This window comes from Canis lupus, chromosome 4 (genome assembly GCF_048164855.1).
Source record: "Canis lupus baileyi chromosome 4, mCanLup2.hap1, whole genome shotgun sequence".
In the NCBI taxonomy this organism is placed as follows: Eukaryota; Metazoa; Chordata; class Mammalia; order Carnivora; family Canidae; genus Canis; species Canis lupus.
Genome location: NC_132841.1, coordinates 28,942,004 through 28,963,474, shown reverse-complemented (window position 1 = coordinate 28,963,474; position 21,471 = coordinate 28,942,004). Strand labels below are relative to the sequence as shown.

The 21,471-nt window shown below is 55.7% G+C and overlaps 1 long non-coding RNA gene across 1 annotated transcript in view; it reads right to left on the bottom strand.

Moving 5' to 3' along the window:
* LOC140632080 (uncharacterized) overlaps window positions 1-21,471 on the bottom strand; it is a 265,581-nt gene that overhangs the window by 83,718 nt on the left and 160,392 nt on the right. The window contains exon 6 of the long non-coding RNA XR_012029600.1: window positions 17,165-17,290. This is a non-coding gene — a long non-coding RNA (uncharacterized lncRNA). The remainder of the gene's footprint in view (window positions 1-17,164; window positions 17,291-21,471) is intronic.

Here is a 21,471-nt window from a genome sequence, read left to right as displayed (position 1 = left end):
CTTGTGAGCCGAGTGGAGAGGCTGTTTGGGGTCTTAGAACATCGGAGAGAATAGGAAGATGCCACTGGCCCACCAGAAAGGAGGACCGAGAGGGAAGTACCCACTACAAAGAGGAGGCCCAGAGCCTGACGGTTTGCAGAGAGCTTCTGGGCTGGGTGTTCGCCTTCATTTCTGAATTCAGGGCCACAGGAGGTCAGGGGGCAAAATGTCTCTAAGAGGAGGCCCCGAGGCTAAGCCCATGCACTCGGCCATGATCACGTGCTGCACCCTGATGGGTGGGACGTCCCTTTCAAGTCTGCTGGGCAGCTTCAGCAGCACTGGGTGGGTGCATGCCCAACCCCCTCACCTTGTATGCCCCCCGCCCCCAGCGCCGGCTCCAGCTCTCCTGCAAGACCCTCCTCTCACCAGCGTCCCTACCTCCAAATCCTCTTCTGCCCTCCCTCTTAGACCAGGACTCCCAGAGCCTTCCCAGAAGCCGCCTCCCTCGGCCCAAGAGCCCATCTCCCTAAACACCTCCGGTCCTTTGACCTGTTCATCCTTCCCAGGCATCCTTTCCATCTAATATCAGAGCCTCGTTTCCCAGAAGGGGTGCTGCTGAGGATAAGCAATGCCTCCCATTCTGCAGAGCGAAGGGGACCCTTAGGTGTAAATGCAGCAGGGAGTCCCTGGGTGCCTCAGCCCCCGCAGGAGAGCAGCCAAGTTCCCAAGGCTCCTGCATAACGGAGCAAGCTTCACCCGATCTGCGTCAGTATTTCCCAGGCTCTGTGATGGGGGAATCTTTGGTCCCCATAACAGTCCCCAGGCATGGAGTGTCACGGACCCCACTTTTGGAAGAGCCCCAGGAGGGTGTGTGGTGACACACAGCACCCCTGGCAGGTTCGTGGGGTGGGGGTAGGGGGTGAGCCGGGACTGTGTCTTACCTGCCTCTTCCCCGACACAATGCCCTGCACATCCTAAGTGGCAGCCGTAATCGGGCAATCCTGTGCCCACCCGACCCACCCTGGGGCAGTGAACAGACTCGGGGGGTGATGTCAGGTGGGGTCCTGAGGCAGAAAGAAGGCACGGGCTCACCCTCTGCCCTTTAAGCCCCCTCCCCACTATCCCACCCAGTGTCCCCTCCCTTCTCCACAACCAGAGGGCCACTGAATTCTCCAGAAGGCGGCCAGTGTTTAATAACCACACAAAAGCTCACAGACAGCGAGGTGCGGTGGAAAACCGTGGGGACACACAGACCGGAGCCGGCTTTCTCCCTTTCAGTGGCTGATCTTGAGCCAATTCCTCTACCACTGCGAAGCTCAGTTTCCTCATCTGTACAAGAACCATTGTCAGGCCGGCTGCTCCAGGCCGCCATGAACCTTCCCTGAGATGCCTCTAAGTGGACACAAGTCCCAACTCCCAAGTCCCACACAGCAGCCGGGGAGGGTCTACAGCAGGCTGTGATTCTGGATCCTGCCTGGAAACAGATTTCCTTTTGCTGACCCATGGGGTGTGCATTTGTGGGGAGTCTCGCTGAAATGAGAGACCTTAGGGTTTCAGTTAAACTAGTAGCAGATTTGAGGGCACAAGAGCCGATGTGGTGCTCTCCGGAAGGGTCCTGGTGACTTTCTGGGGAGCTCCTTCTGTGTGCAGGGCCTGCCGGAATAGAACAGATCGGAGTTTCCCTGGGAGCATGTCTGAGCCCTCCCTCCCCGAGGGGCCCTGTGGGGGGCATGGCCTGGGATGAGCAGAGAGCACCCGGTTGCGGGGCTTGGTCTCCAGGGGCCTGGCATGGACCGTCCCTCAAGCTCTGGCCTCTGTCCCCATACAGTTTTCTCTAAGTACCTCCTTTCTCACCCAGGCCCTAGAGCTCAGTCTAACTGCCTTGGGGGAGGAGATAAAGCTGTGGGAAACTGAGAAGCTAGGCACCTCTTTCCTGCGTGGCACCCCAAGGAGCCATCTCTATCTGGAAACAAGGAGGCCCAAGGGTCTCTGATGAAGGATACGGAGGATGCGCCATGAGTTAGAGCATGTGCCCCCGTGGTGGGGTCTCCTTGGGCACGGGGACAGGAGGGGATCAGAGGGAGGGCCATCAAGGGAGTTGTCCATAGGCCCCAAGAAGATGAACCCTACACGAGACGCCCAAATTCCTGAGATGGGGAAGAGAAAATCCTGGGCTCCATGGCTGGGGAGGAGGCGGGGTTCTGGAGAATAAGTGTCTACAGGGTATTTCTAGGCCGTGGAGACTCAGGCAGCTTCACGGTGTTTTCATGCCCCAGAGGGTGGCACGAGCCACAGGATTGGTTCTATGGGGTCCAGGGCCCGTGAGGAGGGAGCAGAGGACGCTGCCCACCAAAGGGGGCCTGCCAACCGGGCAGCAGCATCTCAGCCCCACGCTGCCCGAAGGGCACGTCCCAGCAGCCAGGGGTCCCACCCATCCACACCCGCATGAGCTCGCAGGTCCACCGCGCGTCCCCTCGTTGCGGTGGGAATCAGAAACAGAAAGCGAATTGTCACGGGAAATTTGAGGAAATTCCATTTCTTGCACGCCTGAGCTTTTGACTGACGTTCCCAGCCACTGAACCTAGTGAAGGCTCAGGACCGTCCTACCGTGACCACCGAAGACACCGGATCCAGAAGGGGATCTGCGAGGCACCAGCCAGGAGCACACAGCACTCTCCCCCACATCTTCTCGCTCCGAGGGGCCTGCAGAGGAGCAGCAGCCTGTGTCCCCAGGGCCTGGCGCTGGAGCCTCACTCCACTCTCTGACCCCCTGAGACCCGGGGCTTTGTCCCCAAGGGGTCACAAGGCCCCGATATTGTGGACTAGACGAGGCGCTCTGTAGGGTAAAATCCTCCGTGCCGTGTCTGGTACAGATTAAGTGAGCCCTTGGTTAGTGGTGGCTGCTGTCCTCATCATGGTCACAGAGACTACACCTTCCGCCTCTGCCCTCTCCTTGGCCTATCTGCCCCTTTTCCCTCCCCGTCCTGCCAAAAGGGCCAAGGGAGGGAGAGGGGATTCTGAGTGGGTTGCGGGGGAATTCCAGCCGGCCCATTCGGGGACAGAGCTGTCCCTCGCTGTCACCATTGGAGGACGCCAAACCTGGAAGGACCCCCCACCAGACCAAAAGGCCCTGGCACCCTCGGTCCCCAGATGGGAAGGCAGCCCAGAGGAGGTGGGGCAAAAGCCGGGCCCAGGCTGAAAGCCAGACCCGCTGGCCCAGGCCACTGCCTTCCCACCAGGCCGGATCCGTGAGGGAGGAGGAGGAGGAGGAAGAGGTAACGGACTGCTGACTCCTCACGTCTAATAATGGTATCACTCACTTCCTTGGATCCAGTCCCAGAGGGGTGGTCCTGGAAAGTCGGGAGGCGGCAAAGCAGCCGGATAATCCCCCTGCGTGCTCTCTGGAGAACAGCAGCGAGCTAATGGACTCACCTCTGCTTCCTTCCCCAGGCCGAGACCCCGCAGCTGCCAGCAGAACCTGGAGGTCACAGGAGACCCTGGCAGGCGGGCAAGGGGGAGGGACACTGTCCCCGCCTCACCCAGAGGGCCCGTCCTGGCAATCCAGGCCAGGGGGGATGTCACCTGCCTGCGTTAACATTGGGGCCTGTACTGGGCTCAGGGGAAGGACCGGGAACCCTATCAGAAGATACTCAGGCAAGAGCCCCTTCCTTTCTGTAGATGGCTACCCCCCCCCCCATCTTCTTTCTTCTCGTCCCCTTCCGTCCCGTCCGTGCACAGGTCCTAACCATCTGAGTGACTCGCTGCCCCTGCAGCCAGCTGCACACTCAGGGCCTCCGCAGCCCGCGTGGCCTTCCTCTCCACTCATCCTCTCCCACCTCTGGCGGTGGCCAGAAATCTGACATCCAAGTGACGCCCCCCGAATAATCACAGTCCCTCTCGGGGACCCTGGCCATCCCGCTTCATGCTGGCAGAGGAGCCCAGGCTGGCCTGCTCGCAGCCCGAGGGGGTCGCCTTGTCTCCGCCCCACCCCCCAGCCCTCCGCTTCACTGCCCCCCCCTCCAACAGGTGGTGCCGGTTTGGCTTTAGCCTCGGCCTCCTCCTCGCAGGGCCTGCCACCTGTCGTGGGCCCTGCTCAGGCTACTGGGAACTCGGTAGGACAGGAGAGGTGGAATGCAACCGCAGGGCAGCCGGGAATTGCCCTACAGGCGACGGGGCGACCCCCAAGTGCCAGTGCCAGCCAACGGTGGCAAAGGCAGAGCCATACAACGGAGCATGGGGGCCACAAGCAGGAGAGAAGCCCGACTGTTGGGCGTTCTGTTGAGAGAGAGAAGCTGGCCACACGGGCACCCAGGTTTCTGGGATGCGGGGTGCAGCCCGTTTCCTGACCGCAGTGCCAGCTATACAGGTGTATTCACTCTCGGGGAGACTCCATCACGTTGGACCCTTACGACCCGAGCCCTGCTCCGTAAGCATATTACACTTCGATAAAAAGTTTGCAGAAAAGGCCGTGAACCTGCAGCTCTGGGCCTTCTGACCCAACAGATTCCCCACTTTGGGCAGCCTCCGTCGAGGTCCGATCTTTGGGCACACTTCGGAAGTGGGGGTGCCTAGAGACCCTCGGGCCCGCTCTGTGCCGGCCCCTGGCACTGCCCCCCCGCCGGGCCCTGCTTAGCAGCCGGTTCGTCCCAAGCTGGGGCCTGGCTTAGATCACCAGCCAGCGCACCTCAGAGGCAGGACACATCCCGGTCACCGGGGACGAGGGTCACTGCAACTCAGCTCCTCTCTAGCCAGCAACCCGATGAACCACGGTCATCACCCAGGATCCTGTGTCCCCTCTTGGACAAAACAGGACCTGGCCAAACCCTTCGCAGTGGAAATTGAGACCCAAGGATGGGGAAGGAGCTTGCCCAAGGCCATTGTAGAGCTGTCCTGTGGGCATGCCCTGGGTCCCCCCCGACAGCTGTCCTCAACGGCGAGGACTGGGTCTCGCACCCCAGCTGCCCCCACCACGCCCTTCAGCGATCGGCAGCCGGGTTGTCCGGAAGCTTCTTTCTTGTAAAAGAACCTTAGAGGCTTAAAGCAAAGACCTCCATCTTCAGTGAGTGGATTTGGGGCATGCTGGACCTCTTGGTGGGGAGGGGGTGTTTCTGGGGCCTCCTGCCGGTCACAGCAGGCTGAGGCCGGCAGCCTTCGATCCCCCCCCCCCCCCCCCCCCCCCGCAAAGGTAGGCACAGACATCAGCCCCAAACTGCGATCTGCAGGCTTCGGCACTGAGGGCCGCTGCCAACAGGAAGAAAGGGCCGGTCCCTTCCCTGTGCCCCCTGTGGCCTCTGGAGACCACACCTTTGCAGCCACTGCCCCCCGGGCCACCCGGCCGTCCCTGGGGGACAAACACAGCCTGATGAGAGGGGGCAAGGGGAAGCAAAAGGGAGACAGCAGGCTTGTGGCCTTTCCAGAGCGAGTGAGGCCTGTGCCGTCTCCCCTTTGCTGCTCTTCCTCACTTTGCTCCTTCATTCCCACTCGCCCCTTCTGTGCCCCCGGCCCTCAGGCCTCGGGCCTCACTCCTCCCTCGCTGCTCCATTACTCTCTCACCCCTTCCCTCGCTCAGCACCCACCCCGCCCGCCCGGCATTCACCCCTCTGCTCCTTGGCTGCCTCTCCCGCATTCTCCCCTTCCTTTCTTCCCTCAATCATCCCATTGACTGTCTCTTCCCGCCCCACCCCTGCACATCCCTCACAGGCCACGGCAGGTGTTAATGCTGTTCCGCTGTTCCAATACTCCAGGCCCCCCTCCTTCTAGACGGGAGGTGACTTTCCCTTGCTAGAGACCCCTGTGGTAGAGGACGGGCCTTGGCCCTCAGCTTCCAGGGGAGCCAGTGTGCATCTCTCCCGAACTAGGGCCTTTTGCAGCCAGTGCGAGCCCCCCACCCCCAGGCCCAGTGTTAACTGGGTCCCAGCCACCAGCAGCATTCGGACAGAGAGCCTGGGTTCAGAGTGAGGAGCGCACGGAGGCCAGCCCCCAGCCACCCCAGCAGCCCTGCAGGGGCCCCAACCATAGCCCCTTCCAGAGAGTCTGCTGGGAGCAGAGCTACTGGCAGGTGCCACGTTCCCGGGAGGCTGCACTTGCTTCCCTCGGGCTCTCGCCACATGTGACTCCTACCTGTGAGAAGGGGGGAAGAACTGGGCCAGATGGAGGATTCCACTAATGGGCAATGTTGGGTTAGGGGCTCTCCAGCAGCCTGGTCCGGACCTTCTCAGAAGAGCACTGTGGTCGAGTTCTTCCCCCCCACACCCCCCACCACCCCGTCCTTCCCTCCTTCTGTCCTGCCTTGGGTCTCAGACCTGCCCTGAGCTTGACGGGGTCTCCCTGCCTGCCCTGCCCCCTGTCTTTATCTTCCACAGGCACTTCCCCTAATAAAGGCATATAGGATCCCGTCCTGAAGCCGGCTTCACACTGACAGCCCAACTCACAAAGGACTCACACGTGTGCAAGCATGACCTTTTCATCGTTTGTGTGTGCACTGCTGTGGCATGCCCTAGCCTTTTCACTCATTCCTTGTCTCATCTGGCCACTCAGTCTAGACCCAGTGACAGGCCACTTCCCCACCTGTCTGTCCATCCATTGACTCCATGGTGACATCCGCGCACACCCGTCACATGTGCAGCGTGGGCTCTTGGTGTGCGGGCACCCTGGGTCGCCCAGGCTCCTGATCGCTGTGAGCCCCCCATCTACCCCTCTCTCAGCCCTTCCTAGCGTCTACGGGACCCTGTCAAAGTGGACCTGGTGCTTGACTCCACTGAACGGAGTACAAGACCCCAATCCTCCCAGACAAAAGCCACCCAGGTGAAAACTTAAACAATGTCAGTCCCGTGCCAGGCAGCAAAGGGGCCTCGTCATGTTGGAGACGGAGCAAACAGATGTTGGTGTAGACAGCCGAGCCGAGATTTGGAAATGAGTCACAGCAGGGATTCCTGCCATTAAATCAGCCCCTCATTCCCCAGCCCCTTACTCCATCTAAGGAATGGGCTCATCGGCGGCCCCTTCACACGCATCTGGGACTTCATGTCCTTTCTCATTAGCTTGTGAGGTGTGTTTTTAGAGATGAGTGTTTATGGGATGAACCACCTTCCTAAGGCCCCTGGGACCTGGATTTCTCTTTTTCTGCCACTCTCTCTGGAGGTATGAACTGGGGTCAGACAAAAGCTCAGTTAGAAGAATGACTCCTGACTCTCCTTGTCCTGTTCTACCCTCCACGTGGCCCTCAAAGGGTTACCCTAAAAGAGTTTCATATCCCATGAAGAACCTCAATAGCGCCCATGATCTTAAGGAGAAAGCTGAACTGCTTAGCGTGATGCCCATGGCCCTCCTGCCTGCCCTCCCCGCACCTCACCAACACACACACTACGCACAGCAGGTGCCCGGGCTGCCTCCCCTTGCCGACGGGAGCTGGACTTTGTGGGCGCTCTTTCGACTTTGCTCCTTCTCTCCCCTCCACCTGGGAGCACTTTCCTGCGACTTCTCCACCTGACACAGCCCATGATGTGCCTAAGGACACCACCTGAGGTGAGCTTCTCCGTGATCCCTCAATCAGCTGCCCTGAAGTGAGCACATGGGTCTGGTTCCCATTGGGTGTGATCGGCGCTGGAACACCCAATCCCTTGCTTGCCTGCCTGGTTCCCCCCTGGGTGTCCGTGCTGAGATGGAGCTTTGGATGGGTTATCAGCCTGGCTCGGCACTGCATCACAGTGGGCAAGCTACCCTACTTTCTTTGAGTCTCTGTTTTTCCATCCATAGGGTGAAAATAACACTAACCGTCTCACGCAGTGGTCGTGAGAACTGAGAAAGACAAACCGCGCACAATCCTAGGGTGTGCCGATGTTTAAGTATGCATATCCATTCACAGTCAGAGGGAACCGTCTGGAAGAATAGATGCCATCGTGCTAACGGTGCTTGTCTCTGGGCGCGTGAGATTTATGGGCATCATTTCTGCTTTTGTTTTCCTTGGCTGAGGTTTCTGTATATATTTTTTAAATAATAAGCATGAACTGCTTTCATAATGAGAAAAAAATAAAACAAATATATTTCTGGGAGAAAAAAAAAAACTGAGTAAGTGATGTGCCTGGCTTGCAGCAGCTTACCTGCCTCTGAGAGGCTGGAGGGCTCGTTTTCACATCTTGGTACATCCTCAGCACCTCCCCCTGGGGCTAGTACCTAGTGGGCACCAGTGAACTCATCTGGTCCAACTTCCTTATTCAGGACATGGGGAGCCTGAAGTCCAGAGAAGGAAGAGACTCTCCCAAAGCCTACAGGTGAAGAGTCTCAGAAGAGAGGCTGAACCCAGACCTCAAGCTCTCCAGCCCAGGCTCTTCTCCTGCTGGTCAAGACCAGGTGGAAAGTGGTGATTGAGAGGAGCCCATCAACCCCCTTCCTCCTGTACCACCAGCTCTCTGGGTTGGCCCATCAGGCCTCATCCTGGCCCAGGTGGCTTGTTTCTAGCTCTAGAGTGATTGCAACACATGTCCCTGAATGTGACATTTAGGATTAAAATCATCAGACCCACCAAGATGCAGGAGCACATCCGAAGGGACAAAATCTCTACGACAGACTAACACTTGTGTCTTAGGATTAGAGACCCCAGAGGAAGTAAGGCCAGCACAGCAGAGGGCAAAACAACTCATAAACCAATTCATAAACCCACCCTGCCTTCTCCTGCCCTGCCCCTTGCTCCATCTCCTCCTCGTGTTGGGATTAATCTCAGGAGCAGCCATTTAAAATAAAGTACATATATTCAAAGTTCACATGGATATCCATACTCGAAAGTAAGTTTTAATCTTCAAGGGCAGCAGAATAGCTCTCCAGTGACATTGAAACAGAGGTGGCGGAGGGCTCGCACCCTGAGTCACTCGACCTCTTTTCCTGACAGAATCCTAATAAAACAGCAAGGATTTCCAGCATTCAGGAGGCTTTGTGACCCGCTTGGATCCTCTACATTACCAATCCTAAGGAAATGGAGCCATTTTCATATCAAAAGACCCACACGCCCACCCCATGTCTATCCCATACATTTGAAGATGCCTGGGATGGGGTGGAGAGCACTGGAGCAGGTGGGGAGGGTCTCTCTGACATCTGAGGCTTGTTGGCGGACAGGAATCCTACACGCCTGGATATTGCGTATTCATAATCAATCCCCAATAACCTCAGAATTCTAATGCTGCACATCTTGAATATAGTTTGACCAAGCCCTGGCATCTAAAGAAAAGGAACAGTGCCAGAATCCACCCTATGGCACCAGTGCCTTTTATATTCCTTCCAGCAGCTTCCACCTGCCCAGAGCCCAGCGCTGGAGAGCATCCCAACTCATGGCCCTACAGACAGAACTGGGAGCTGGGAAGGTTCCCTATCTGAGAGCAGGTGTCTCTCAAGCAGGGAAAGTTCTACAAGAAAGAGAGAGAGAGTGAAAGAAGGAAGACAGCTGCAAGGAAAAACATGAACTCACGAGAGAAGATCTAAGGGCTAAGTTATGCCCCCACAATTCATCTGTCCAGGTCCTAATCCCCAGTACCACAGAATGGGACTGTGCTTAACAGAAGGTCTTAAAGAGGTAACTAAACTGAACAAAGTTAAAATACGGGCAATAAGGTGAGCCCTAATCCAGTACAACTTTATAGGAAGAGATTAGGACCCAGACATGCACAGAGGGAAGGCCACGTAAAGGCACAGGGAGGAGTGGCATTTGTCACAGCAGCCCCAGCAAACGGATACGAGGTCTGCCATCCGCTGACACTGCCCCACAAATGCATCATGACTTCATCATAACTCGGGTAGGCATTTTTTTCCTTTCGTGGGCCTCTTCCTCCATAAATATATATATATATAATTAATATTAATATACTTAATTTGTATACCATCATTTTACAACTGCATTGGTATGAAGATGAACATATTAATCCAATATATTGAAGGATTTTCTTCAATCCCAAAGTTTATTTTTCTCTTGTATTTTAAAAGAAATTAAAACATTTTTCAGGGCACCAGAGAGTACCACGGGCTCCAGGCTCCGTGCCCACTGTGCTAGTCAGAGCAGCTGGGCACCTGGACACACCCATTGCTGAATCCGAACCACCAGACAGGCTGAGACCCAGCTCAGTGACAAGAAGCTGAGTGAGCTCTTGTGTGGAGGTGCCCAGCCCAGGGTGAGTGGCCATTTGTCGGCCTCTAAACCTCCGCTGAGTGAATCAAATCCACCCACTTCCAAGGCCGAGTTCCCAGCCTGCCTACTGGGTCCTCGCCAGTGACCTGAGTTTGAGAAGCACGCTTTGTGTGGCTCCTGGCCGCATCTCTGACTGTTTCAAAGGGCTTTTCTCCTGGGTCACGGCAGGCAAAGCCAACGGGGAGAACAAACCACTGCCTCTGCAGGCTGTCTCCTCCACTCCCCTGACCTGACCTCAGCCCCTCCCGCTCTGCTCTGGCTCTCCCACAAATCTCTAGGGAGGCCCCCGTCCTCTCTTCTGCAAAATGCACGGCTGGACAACATCAGTGGTTCTAGACATTTTTTTCCTGCCACAAAGCCTTTTCTTCCAATGAATTTCTACGTGGAAACCCAGTGGATAAAAAATAAATAGAGAGCTGTCCTAGCTGAATCAGGGACATACTCCCTAAGAGGATTCTTCAGAGCCCCAGGGGTCCGAGGAACACTTTTTGAAACCCCCTGGGCTGGATAATCTCTTAGCCCCAGAGCGGGAAGGGAATGGCCTAGGTGCCATCGCTAGCGGTCAGCAGAGCCCTCCTAATCTTGGGCTGGGGAGACCAAGGCTGGGGAACAGATGGGAACAGGACAGAGCAAGTTGATAGGAGCAGTGCCCCGGAGGAGTGACCAGGGGAGAACTAGGGTGACAGTGGGACCTTGCCCTGGGAAGTACAGAAGGTCTGACCCTCTACACAGCAGCCACGTACTCGGGATCACGGGCACAGAGATTGTGGGCCAGAGGTCATGGGCACAGAGGTCATAGGCACGGTAGTCATGGACAGAGAAGTCATCAATACATGAATACTGCGATCGTGGGCACGGGGATCATGGACACAGAGGTCATGAACACAGCAGTCATGCACAGAGCAGTCATGGGCACCGCGATGACGGTCGCTGCAGTGGGGGGCACAGGGGTCATAGGACCGCGGTCATGGCCACAGTGGTCTTGCCGACAGTGGTCACGGACACAGCACTCACGCACACAGCAATCGTGCACAGCCCACAGGAGCATTTCTGCTGAATCCATTAGCAGACTGGCGGCAAGTCCCCACCCCTCCTTGGGAGCTTTCTAGCAAGCTAATCCCCGCATAGCTGAGACATTAAATCATTGCTTCTTCTGCCTGTGGGCTGCCCAGGTACATCTGGCTTCATTTAGTCTCCCCCACTGAACAGAAACACATGTGGACCTTGGCGTGCCTCTGAGGTGGGAGTCCGTGTGTAAGGGCTTCTGGGGCGGGTGGGGCTGGGCAGCTATAAGGAAGGATCTAAGGCATCTCTTTCAAAAGTGTGGGTTTTGGCACAGGAGTGTCTTGTGAGATGTTAATTAGGTTCTATGGAAAAAAGGTTTCCTTGGTCAAGTAACTTTGGCAAACTCTGCAGTGAACAAAAGCAAGCAGAGAATTGTGGGGTTTCTCAAACGCTTTGATAGATGACCTTAAGTGAAGGAGAGAAAGCACAGAGCTTCCCAAGCATCGGTGCCAGAGTGTCGTTGGGAAGGACACTTCGGGCTGCAGGTGTGCAGGAAATCCGTTTCTAAACAGGTGAAACTCTGCAGGAAGGCCTGAGCTCACAGAACAGGAAGTCCAGAGGTGGGTGATTCCAAGACCCCGCAGCCAACAACAGCATCAAAGCCAGAGCCCCTCCATCCTTCCCCTCTGCTCACCTCGGAGCGCCCTCCTTGGGATGGTTACCCCCACTGGGTCCCGCTGCAGTTCTAGAACTCCCCTGAGGACTTCACAAACGCCAGCTGCAGAAGCGGATGCCTTCCTCCCAAACATCTTTTGTGGGCAAAGTACACCTTTCCCACAAAGCTCCCAGAAAATTCCTTCGCCTTTCATTGGCCAGAATCGTGGCTCGTGCCCCTGACTGAACCAACGGCTGATCACTTCAGACCCATGTTTCCCCAACAGTGGACTGAAAAAAATTCACACGCACAAAAATTCAGGGGTGCTGCAGGATGGGCAACATTATCAAGAGAAGCACAGCAAGACTAGTGCCCCCACCAGGAACTCCTGGCTCACGTGACTTCCTAGTTTCCTCAGGAGACCATGCCACCTTCCTCGGGTGACATCAGATCTTTGAGAGGCTGGGTCTTCGGTGGCTGCTGTAATGAAAGACAAGCACCCAATGCAAACCAATGTAGAGCAGAAAATGACAGCAGTGATGTCCAACTCAAATCCACAGTTTGAGGAGCTGTGGGTGGCCCACAGGTACCCGGCGTCTCACCGGGACGCCATTGTAGTTATTACAGAACAAATGAAAATGATGATTTTTCTCTTTCAGTTCGTGTATATTATTTTTGCAGTTGACCAATAAGTTGTTCTGGTATAAGTCGTTCCTAAATTGCTTGAGCCTAACTCGGCGATGTTAGGTCTCTGAGCTCAGCAGGGAGCCCCTGAAGGGTTTGGGAACGTCTAGCCAAGACTTATCCTAGTTTGCTCCTGGTGACGGGGCCGGGGCTCGAGCCTGCCTCACCCGGGGCCCAGGAAAGGTGTGGGCCCGCATATACCCTTAGGAAACAAGAAGGAGGGGCCTACGCTAGGAGGACAAGCGACAGATGCTGCTAAACCAGGGCATCATCCTGGCCCGGAGCTGGGGACTGGCATTCAGCAGAGCACACTGTCGGCCTGAGACCTCGCAGCCCCACCCCAGATACTCACCGACCCCAACATCCACCTTCCCACCAGGCCCAGACCAGACACCTTCCCACCGGGCCTGGGCTGCCCAGGCTCTTGTCTGGGTTTATCAAGTGTACGGGGCACCCGGGATCCCTGCGTCGGATCCAGGCTGAACATGGTAGGACATCACTCCCGGCTGGGCCCCGTGCAGCCCTTGCCGGGTCTGACCCCTTCTCCCTGTGTCGCTCTCTCTCCCAGTGCACTCCAGCTGCTGGCCTCCTTCCTGCCCCAGGATCTTGGCGCCTGCCGTTTCCACAGCCTGAGAGGTGCTGTGCATGCCCGCCTCCCTCTCATTCTGAAGCCCTCCCCGGGCCATTCACGGCTTTCACGTTGCCCTGTGGCTTCCCCACCTCCGGGTGAAGGCACCCTGGGTGCTCCTGCTCTGCGTGTCTCTCGGTGCCACGCAGAGGGGCCCTCATGCCGATGGAGCCCCGGTCTAGCTCCTCCCTGGTCCCCTTCCTGGAGCAGTGCCCAGACGCTTAGACCATGATCCATCGGCATCTGTTCAACGAATGGACAATCCTCACAGCAGGTCGGAGTCACCCCCGTTTCATAGGTGCGGCGGGAAAGCCACGCGCAGCATGCCACAGCCCGCACAGGGCGCAGCTCGGCCTCCTCCCCTCCTGCCACATAACATGGTGCCTCCTGTCAGCTGTCCAGGTGACTCCGGTGCCTCTGGTCACCGTTACAGGGAAATGCAGGGGACAGGCTGAGCCGGAGGACGCTGGGGATTTCTGCAGCGTCGCTGGGCCCAGCGCGGTCCCCGTGCGCAGCTCCCAAGGGCGGCGGTGCACAGCCAGAGGTCAGCATGGCCGGCAGGAAACCAGCAGGTCGGGCCTACCCTCAGCCCTTCTCTTTCTGTGGCCTCCGGGAGACACCCCCTCCCCTCCTAGGGCCTCAGTTTCCCTGTCTTGTCGATAACTCGGCTAGCTTGACTTAACACACCAGTCTCCCCCCTCCCCAATCCCAGAACCCCAGGCCCAAAAGAACATAGTGGATTCACAGAGGAGGAAATGAGGAGAATCTGCCCCCATCAGTCCCCATCCTCCACGGCCCCTCCCTCCCCAGGGCTGTTCCTTCACTCTGCCTGGGATCCAAGAACCAGCTACACTTTGTTTCTACCCACTGAACCCCTCTGAGGTCATGCTTACAGAGGAGGATCCCAAAGCCCAGAGGACACCCGCCTTCCCTAAGGTCCCACCGTCAGCAGGTGGCAGAGCTAGAGCTAGAGCTAGAGTTTGAACCCGGAGCAGGGGCATCCCAACCCTGACTCTGCGTGCCACCGTCAGTGAGGCATTCAGAACCCACACCGGCCCACAGACTTTTCCCGGGTCCTGCACACGATGCTGCCCTCTCTGACCTCCGGATGCCAAACTGCTGGACGTATAGACCATTTTCTCTGTAGGAGGTAAGTGTCAGATGGGATGTTTCCCAGCGAGTTACTGGAGCTTCTGGAAAAGGAGGGAACGTTCTAAAGAAATGAGAGAGGACATGCGTGCTGCTCATTCGAGTCACATCCTCATGCGAACTCAGAGGGGACAACTGCCCCTCCCACAGGTGTCTCTGTCCAGCCCCTGCCACTGGGCCACATGAATGCATCATTGGAGATGTGCACCCTTCAGATGCATGTGCATCTGCTTTTCCTGATGATCCGGGGTAGGGTGGGGGCGAGCTGAGCTGGGCTTTTCTTCCCCTTCTCAGGTATGCTACACTGGGCCGCAGGACATTACTGCTTTCCACATCCACCTTTAGACCCTGGCCAGGTAGGCAAAGACCCAGGGTGTCCTAATGCCATTTCTCTGTTCTTCCCAAGGATGCCCCACGATGGACACAGCCCTGAGTCGTGGATCACATCTAACATAGAGCCTTTCCCGGTCTGATGAGTCACTACAGAGGTTTTCAGGGAAGGAACCAGGGAGGCCAGATTTTGGGTGTCCAGGGTAGGCCTGACTACCAAGTGCTGTGTGATCTTACACAAGTTACTTGAGCTCTCTGAGTGTCCAAGATAATTCCCCGCTTTTACTGGAGGGGAAATAAATGTGTAGCTCCACAGTAGTCTGGGAATGGGGCAGTGGGGCCGATAAATGTCACACACGCTCACAGTCACCCGTCCAGTGACAGGGAGCTCACTCCGTTGACAGGGCCACCATCCCAGCCTTTTACCAGACTCCGATGGTTTGGGACATCACCTGAGCACCAAGAGAAGACTCTCTTCTCTGTCTTTGGTCACGACACACGCTCCTTGAAGGTAGAGCGTTCCTCTTCTGCCCCACGACGAGCCTCCAAGGGCACCAAGTCGGGGCAGCGCTCGGCTCCCCCTCTGCCGGCACCCCCGCAGCCTCCCCACCAAACACGTCTGGCCCCACAGTCCTGCTTCAGAGGACGTGGCTGCTGGGAGCTCCTCGAGCCTGAGCACCCTCTTTTGGACTTAACACCTGTGCCCCTTGTGCCCCCTCCACCCTTGATGCATAAGTGAGGCTCCCGGCCCTGAACCCCAGCTCCACACTCAGACCACTGGGGGCCAAAGAGAGCAGGGAGTGGGGTGCCCCCAAGCAGGACCTGGTGGAAAATCCACGGGGGGTGGGGTGGGGAATGAGAGGTTTCACTGCAACCCCAACTCCCGGCAAGACAGACCGGTGGGCTCCAAGAGCAGCAGGCGCTCCCCGCTCCGGGGCCCAGGGCCCCCATCCCCACCCAGCCCTCTTTCTAAGAAGCCAGACGCTGGCCTGCCTGCCTGCCTGCCTGTGCTTCATCAGAATTCAGCAAAAGGGACATAAATAAATAAAGGAAACTCGGCTTCTCTCCTTCCTCCTCAAGATCGCCAACGTGCAGGCGCTTAAAGACACAACAGAGGAACAATGGGTGAGCTGCGTCCAGACTGTGGAGGGATTCTCCGTTGGATGCGCTTGTGAGTTGTGTGGTGTTGTGTTTTTAAACAACCCGAAGGAGGAGGGGATGTCACTGAGATGTCTATCAGACCCGGGAGGTCTCCTGCATTTCAACTTTTGTTTATTTGTTTGCTTTTGTCAATACGTTAGTGTCTGAAATTTGTAACACGCTCGCTGGCAGCTAGAAAAGCTCCCCTGTTGGAGGGCCAGTGCTCGAAAACATGATCTTTTTAATTTCTTTCAGCTGGGCCCCTATCGCTGGATCTTGGGTTAATATGGATTCCTTATTCACGATCTCTCCCCTCCCCGTCCCTGGGTGGCTAATCAGCCTGTTGGACATATGGAAATGTTTATGCTCAAAGCGGTTAGCAACGCCCCAGGCCAGCCTGGCTTCAGACGAATGCGCCACTCACCTTGTGGGCCGAGCCCCCCACCCCTCCGCTCTCCGCCCCTCAGATCCCATTAGTCTTCCTTGGGTGGAACCCCCAGGGTCCCAAGGATAACCCCCAGGGGACACGGTGCAGGGCCAGGAGGGTGTCTCCCCAGGGGGCCTAGGACAGTTTGCAGCGGCCGGAGGACCGCTTACCGTCCCCATGACGTGCTGTGTGACACTGGCATCCTCTTCCCTTCCCTGACCTCCCTGTACAGCAGTCAAGGGCAGCGCTGGACCAGAAGCAGGAAAAACACTGAGTAGGGCCGACAGCCCAGGACCTCTTTGTCCCTAGGCTACCCCCCCCCCCCCCCCCCGGCCAACTGTCCCATGCGAGGGAGAGGAAAGAGCACACGGGCTTTTCAACCACCTCAACTCCTCTCCAGAAACTTTGGAGGTGTCTGTCCCCCCCAGCAGATGACACTGGGCTAGGGGCTAGTGGGAAACAGGGAGAGCCTGCCCTCTGCGGAGACAGACAGGCAGGCTTGGCTCAGACCGGCCCTCTGGCCCACCTTTGCCGTGCGATGCATCCTCATTAGAAAGGATGAATAAATAAAATCTTAAAAAAAAAATACAGGGTGCCCAATTAGGTTTTAATTTCAGATAAGAAACAATTTTTTTGTAGTATAAGTATGTCCCAAGTATTGCATGGATCAAACTTATCCTAGATAATTCTTTTTCTTTTTTTTTTTTTTAGATTTACTTATTTATTTATTCATGAGAGACACAGAGAGGAGGCAGAGACACAGGCAGAGGGAGAAGCAGGCTCCACGCAGGGAGCCCGACATGTGACTCGCTCTCGGGCCTCCAGGATCATGCCCTGGGCTGAAGGCGGCACTAAACCACTGAACCACCCAGGCTGCCTGATAATTCTTTTTTCAAACTGAGGCACCGACAGGCCCCAGACAGGGGCTGAGACCACTTGCCCAGAGGTGGAGGCTGTGGGGAATGGGAGGACCGACCCCCCAACACACATACACACCCAGAGACTTCTAGGGTGACTTTGCAGGTGCGGGCTCCACGGTCCTTCCTCTCCTGGTGCTGGTGACAGCCAGGCTGTGCAGGGAGAGGCCATGTGTGTCTTGCCCCCAGGCTACGTGGCAACAAGCTGGAGAGAGAGGGATGGGATTGCAGATCAGCTCATTTCATTGTTTATCTGACATGCAAATTTAACTGGGAGTCCTGGTTTTGTTTTCTGTCTTTCCTGAATCTGGCAACCCTGGGAGGACACAGAGTATGTAGGCCCCAGAGCCCAGATCCAGAGCCCAGGCCTCTCTTCTTTCCCCAGCACCTCCCACCGCCCTGCCCCACTGTATCCTCTGCTGTGACACTCTGCAGACAGCAGGGTCTCTGCAGTGATGCTGGGGAGGAATCGTCCTCATGGCCTCAGAAGACCATCCTAAAACCCTGGAACCAGAAGTGGGTGCCAAAGAGATCCAGTGGTTCTTTATTCATCTTGGTGGGCCTGCCAGGGCCTAGAATAGGAGGAAGGAAGGAAGGAAGGAAGGAAGGAAGGAAGGAAGGAAGGAAGGAAGGAAGGAAGGAAGGAAGGAAGGAAGGAAGGAAGGAAGGAAGGAAGGGAGGGAGGGAAGGAAGGAGGGAAGGGGCCTGAGCCACATCCCTCTGATTGGCTCTTGGGAATGGACTTTCTGGAACCATGGAGAATGCTCACAGAAGTAGAATTTTCCCACTAGGAGCAGTATCAAGGCTCCCCCATCCTGTGACCCTCCTGCCTGCCAGGCTTCGGGACCTGGGCAGCACAGACACAGCTGCCCTTCAACCCGAGTCTGATGGAGGACGGAAGAGGGAGCTCTGCCTCGGCCCGTCCTGTACTGGATCCCCCTGCCCCGACACCGCAGTGCCTCCCTGTCCTGGCCCGGCCACTCCTCCGCAGAGTCAACAGAGCCACTGAAGCATAGGAGGGTGGGGGAAGGAGAGGCTGTGAGTGAGCACTGGGCCATGTCCTAAAGTGCCAGCCAGATGGCCATCTGTGCAGTTTGGCCTCTCCAGGCCTGCTGGGGCAGGAAGTATGAAACCAAAGCCAGACAAGGGCGGGGATCCAGCCAAGTGCCTCTCTGCAGACGCCTCCAAGCACATGCTGCTCCTTGCCCAGCTGACATGTACATGTGCACGTGTGCACACGCGCGTGCACACACACACTACTCGGTCACCTCGCCAGTCAACGCTGATGAGTCTGGGGGTTGCTGCTGCTCCACCCCAATGCACCCAAGACTACAGTCCCATCCACAGACGTCCAGGCGGTGCTCAGAGGGTTTTCCAAAGCACCTACTGAGCCCCGGGAAGGGCTCTCTGAGGCTGGAGATGCCGGAGAACAGGCCCACAGATGGGATGGTGTCATGGGACAGCCGAGAAATCAGAAGTGGGTGGGGGGCTGGTTCTTTCTGGAATCATCTAAGCTCCCCAGAGAAGGCCACAACCCCTTCCTCTATCAGGCTTCTGTTACTGCATCTGTAGAACAAGGACCCCAACCCCTCTTCTGCCTACCTCATTAGAAAGGAAAGTTCCTTGTAGACTAGGAAGGGATTGGCAGGACTCACGGTCTCTGCTTTACGATTGTGTTTATACGATGGAAAGCAGGCTTTTCTATTTTCGTTGGGGGTGGGGGGGGGGGGCGTGCTGTCTCCACAGGGTCTAGTGCCTGTGCAGGCAGTCCGGCCAGAAGAGCTCAGATGTTGGAGAAATTGCTACGGGCCGGTCTCATGTGTCACACCAGCCTGTCACTTGCCATGTTCTCCGTCTGCGGAGCCCCAGACTCGCGCAGAGCCCCGCGTCAGCTCCGGTCCGTCCTGTTTCCCATGCTCTGCGGCCAGCATCTCGGCCCGCGCCTGGGTGGGCCCGGGGCCACGGGTGCCCGTTCCCAGGCCCGCAGAAATCCTCTCTCCGGGGGCACCTCCGCCAGACCTGGCTGAACCCGTTCCTGAGCCAGGAGGGGATTAGAGGCCCCCACTGAGCCGGAGCTGGGGATTTGGCACAGAAAACCCCTCCCTTTCAGCTGGGCAGAAAGAAGAGGGAGCTGCGCCAGCAGCCCCAGGGCTTCCTGAAGAAACTTTGCACCAGAGCCTCCTGCTTCCTGAGCCTCCGCTGATGAACAAACCTCCCTCGGCCCCTGGTTGCCCAGATGCTGAAACAGGCTCTCCTGCCACAAGGCACCCCGTTGGGGGTGGGGTTGGGGGAAGGGGTACCAGCCGGGGATGTCAGGGACAAGGGGCCCGACAGCGCAGGTGCTCCCCGCACACCTCACCAGCCACCCAACATGCTCTGCGGGCCTCCAACGGGTCCCCTTCCTTCCAGAGGCCTTAATTTCCTCAGCTGTAGAATGGAGCAGAAAGAGAAGGCTGGTCCAGGGAAATTTCAAAGCTGCATGAGTCTTAGAGAAGCAGACTGCTCTGTGGAAAAGGGTGTCAGGCCCTCCCATTTCTCATTTCTCCCCTCCCTGCAACACACTCACACTCTCTCACACACCCCGGCCCTCGCTGCCCTAGGGTGCACTCTGGGCTCTTGGCCTGGACCACTCCAGCAAACCCTGCCCATGGGGCAAAGAAGAAAGGGTCCCCAAGGGTCAAGGCTGGGACAATGGGAGCAAGAAAATAATAAGAGTATCAAATCATAACTCATAAAATAAACATCCAGGAGCCACACGGTTATAAAATGCATAAATGGGGGCAGCTCTTCATTACAGAAGAATTTCAATTAATATGTGCAAAACGAATGAGGAAAATTCTAAAATTTTCTATTACAACACCACAGTAATAATTACTGCAGACAAGATGCTAAAATTAGCAAGTGAAAGTTTAAGGAAAAACAAAAGATTTGAATTGTCACAAAACAGCTCTCCTAAGATATTTATCAATTATGAAGGGAGGAGAAAACACAGTAACCTGCAGTACAGAAACTCAAGGCAGACCCCACCTCAATCAAGTGACCAAGGTTAACATCACCAGTAATAAGGCACATCAACATCACGTGGCTCCGATCTGATGCGCTGAGAAAGACGCATCTCTTACAGGGCACGCTTGCCAAAAATGTGTAACCTCAATCTAATCATGAAGGAAAAATCTGACAAGCACAAATGGAGGGACATCCTGCAAAGTCACTGCTCAGTACCCTTCTGAAGTGTCAGGGTCATGAACAGCAAAGGTATCCTGAGGCATTGTCACAGATTGAAAGGGACTAGGGAGACACAGCCACTAAATACCACATAGGGTTCTGGATTGGATCCTGGGGCAGGAAAAGGACATTAATGAGAAAACTAGTGAAATCTGAATGAAGTCTGTAGGTTAGTAATAATATTACCCACTATTAATTTATTGGTTTTAATAATTACATGTAAAAATTATTTAAGATGTTAACATTAGGAAATGCTAGGAGGTTATACAGGAGCTCTCCGTACTATATTTGCAATAGCTGCCCATATTCTATTTTTAAAGTCTCCACCCTGATGTCAATCGCTAGATTACAGTATTTCCTTCCATGGGTCCATCCCTCAATGAGGGTGCGCCCTCTGTGCCAGTGTTTTGCATATACAATTTCATTCAACTCATAATGACCTCTGAAAGAGGTATTGGTAGCCCCATTTTACAGATAAGGAAACTGAGGTTTAGGGCCACATACTAGAAAATACAGGCACCAAGAGTCAATCTGAATACAGTCTATCTGAATCTAGAAACTATGACAGGTGATGCCTGTACTCAAATGCAAAAGGAACTCAGAACGGAGGTTGCAGGCATTTGATGGAGCATCAAGGGTAATGCCTTCTGGTCCTTCCAAGCACAGCATTCTGGTGCCACCTACTCTAATCTCAACAAAGGGCTGGTCCTTTGATAGTAAGGTAGTGGTTAAGAACAAGCTTCTAGACTGCTTGGATACAAATCCCAGGGCTGCTACTTTATTTATTGTGCTGCTTCAAAAGTTACTTAATCCCTCTGTGTCTACAGTCTCCTCCTGTATAAAATGAGGGTGATATTTAGTATCTATCTATAGCCTGACTCTGATGGCCAAGCACTGAGAACAACTGTGCATGCTCTAGAAGTTTTAACCAGTCACTTTTGCCTTCACTCTCTGCATTTGTCCTCAACCACCTGCAAAATGCCAACTTGCTGAGTGGGTTTTTCCAAGCTAAACAGTGAGTCAAGGTCCAAGCAAAAGCTAAGAGTGTGCTCTGGAGAAAGGAGCAGAGAGGGGTCATCTGGCTGTCATTATCAGCCTGAAATCCTAAACTGGGTAACAGCCAAGAATCATCCAGAGGCACTGTGGAATTAGAAAAATGTC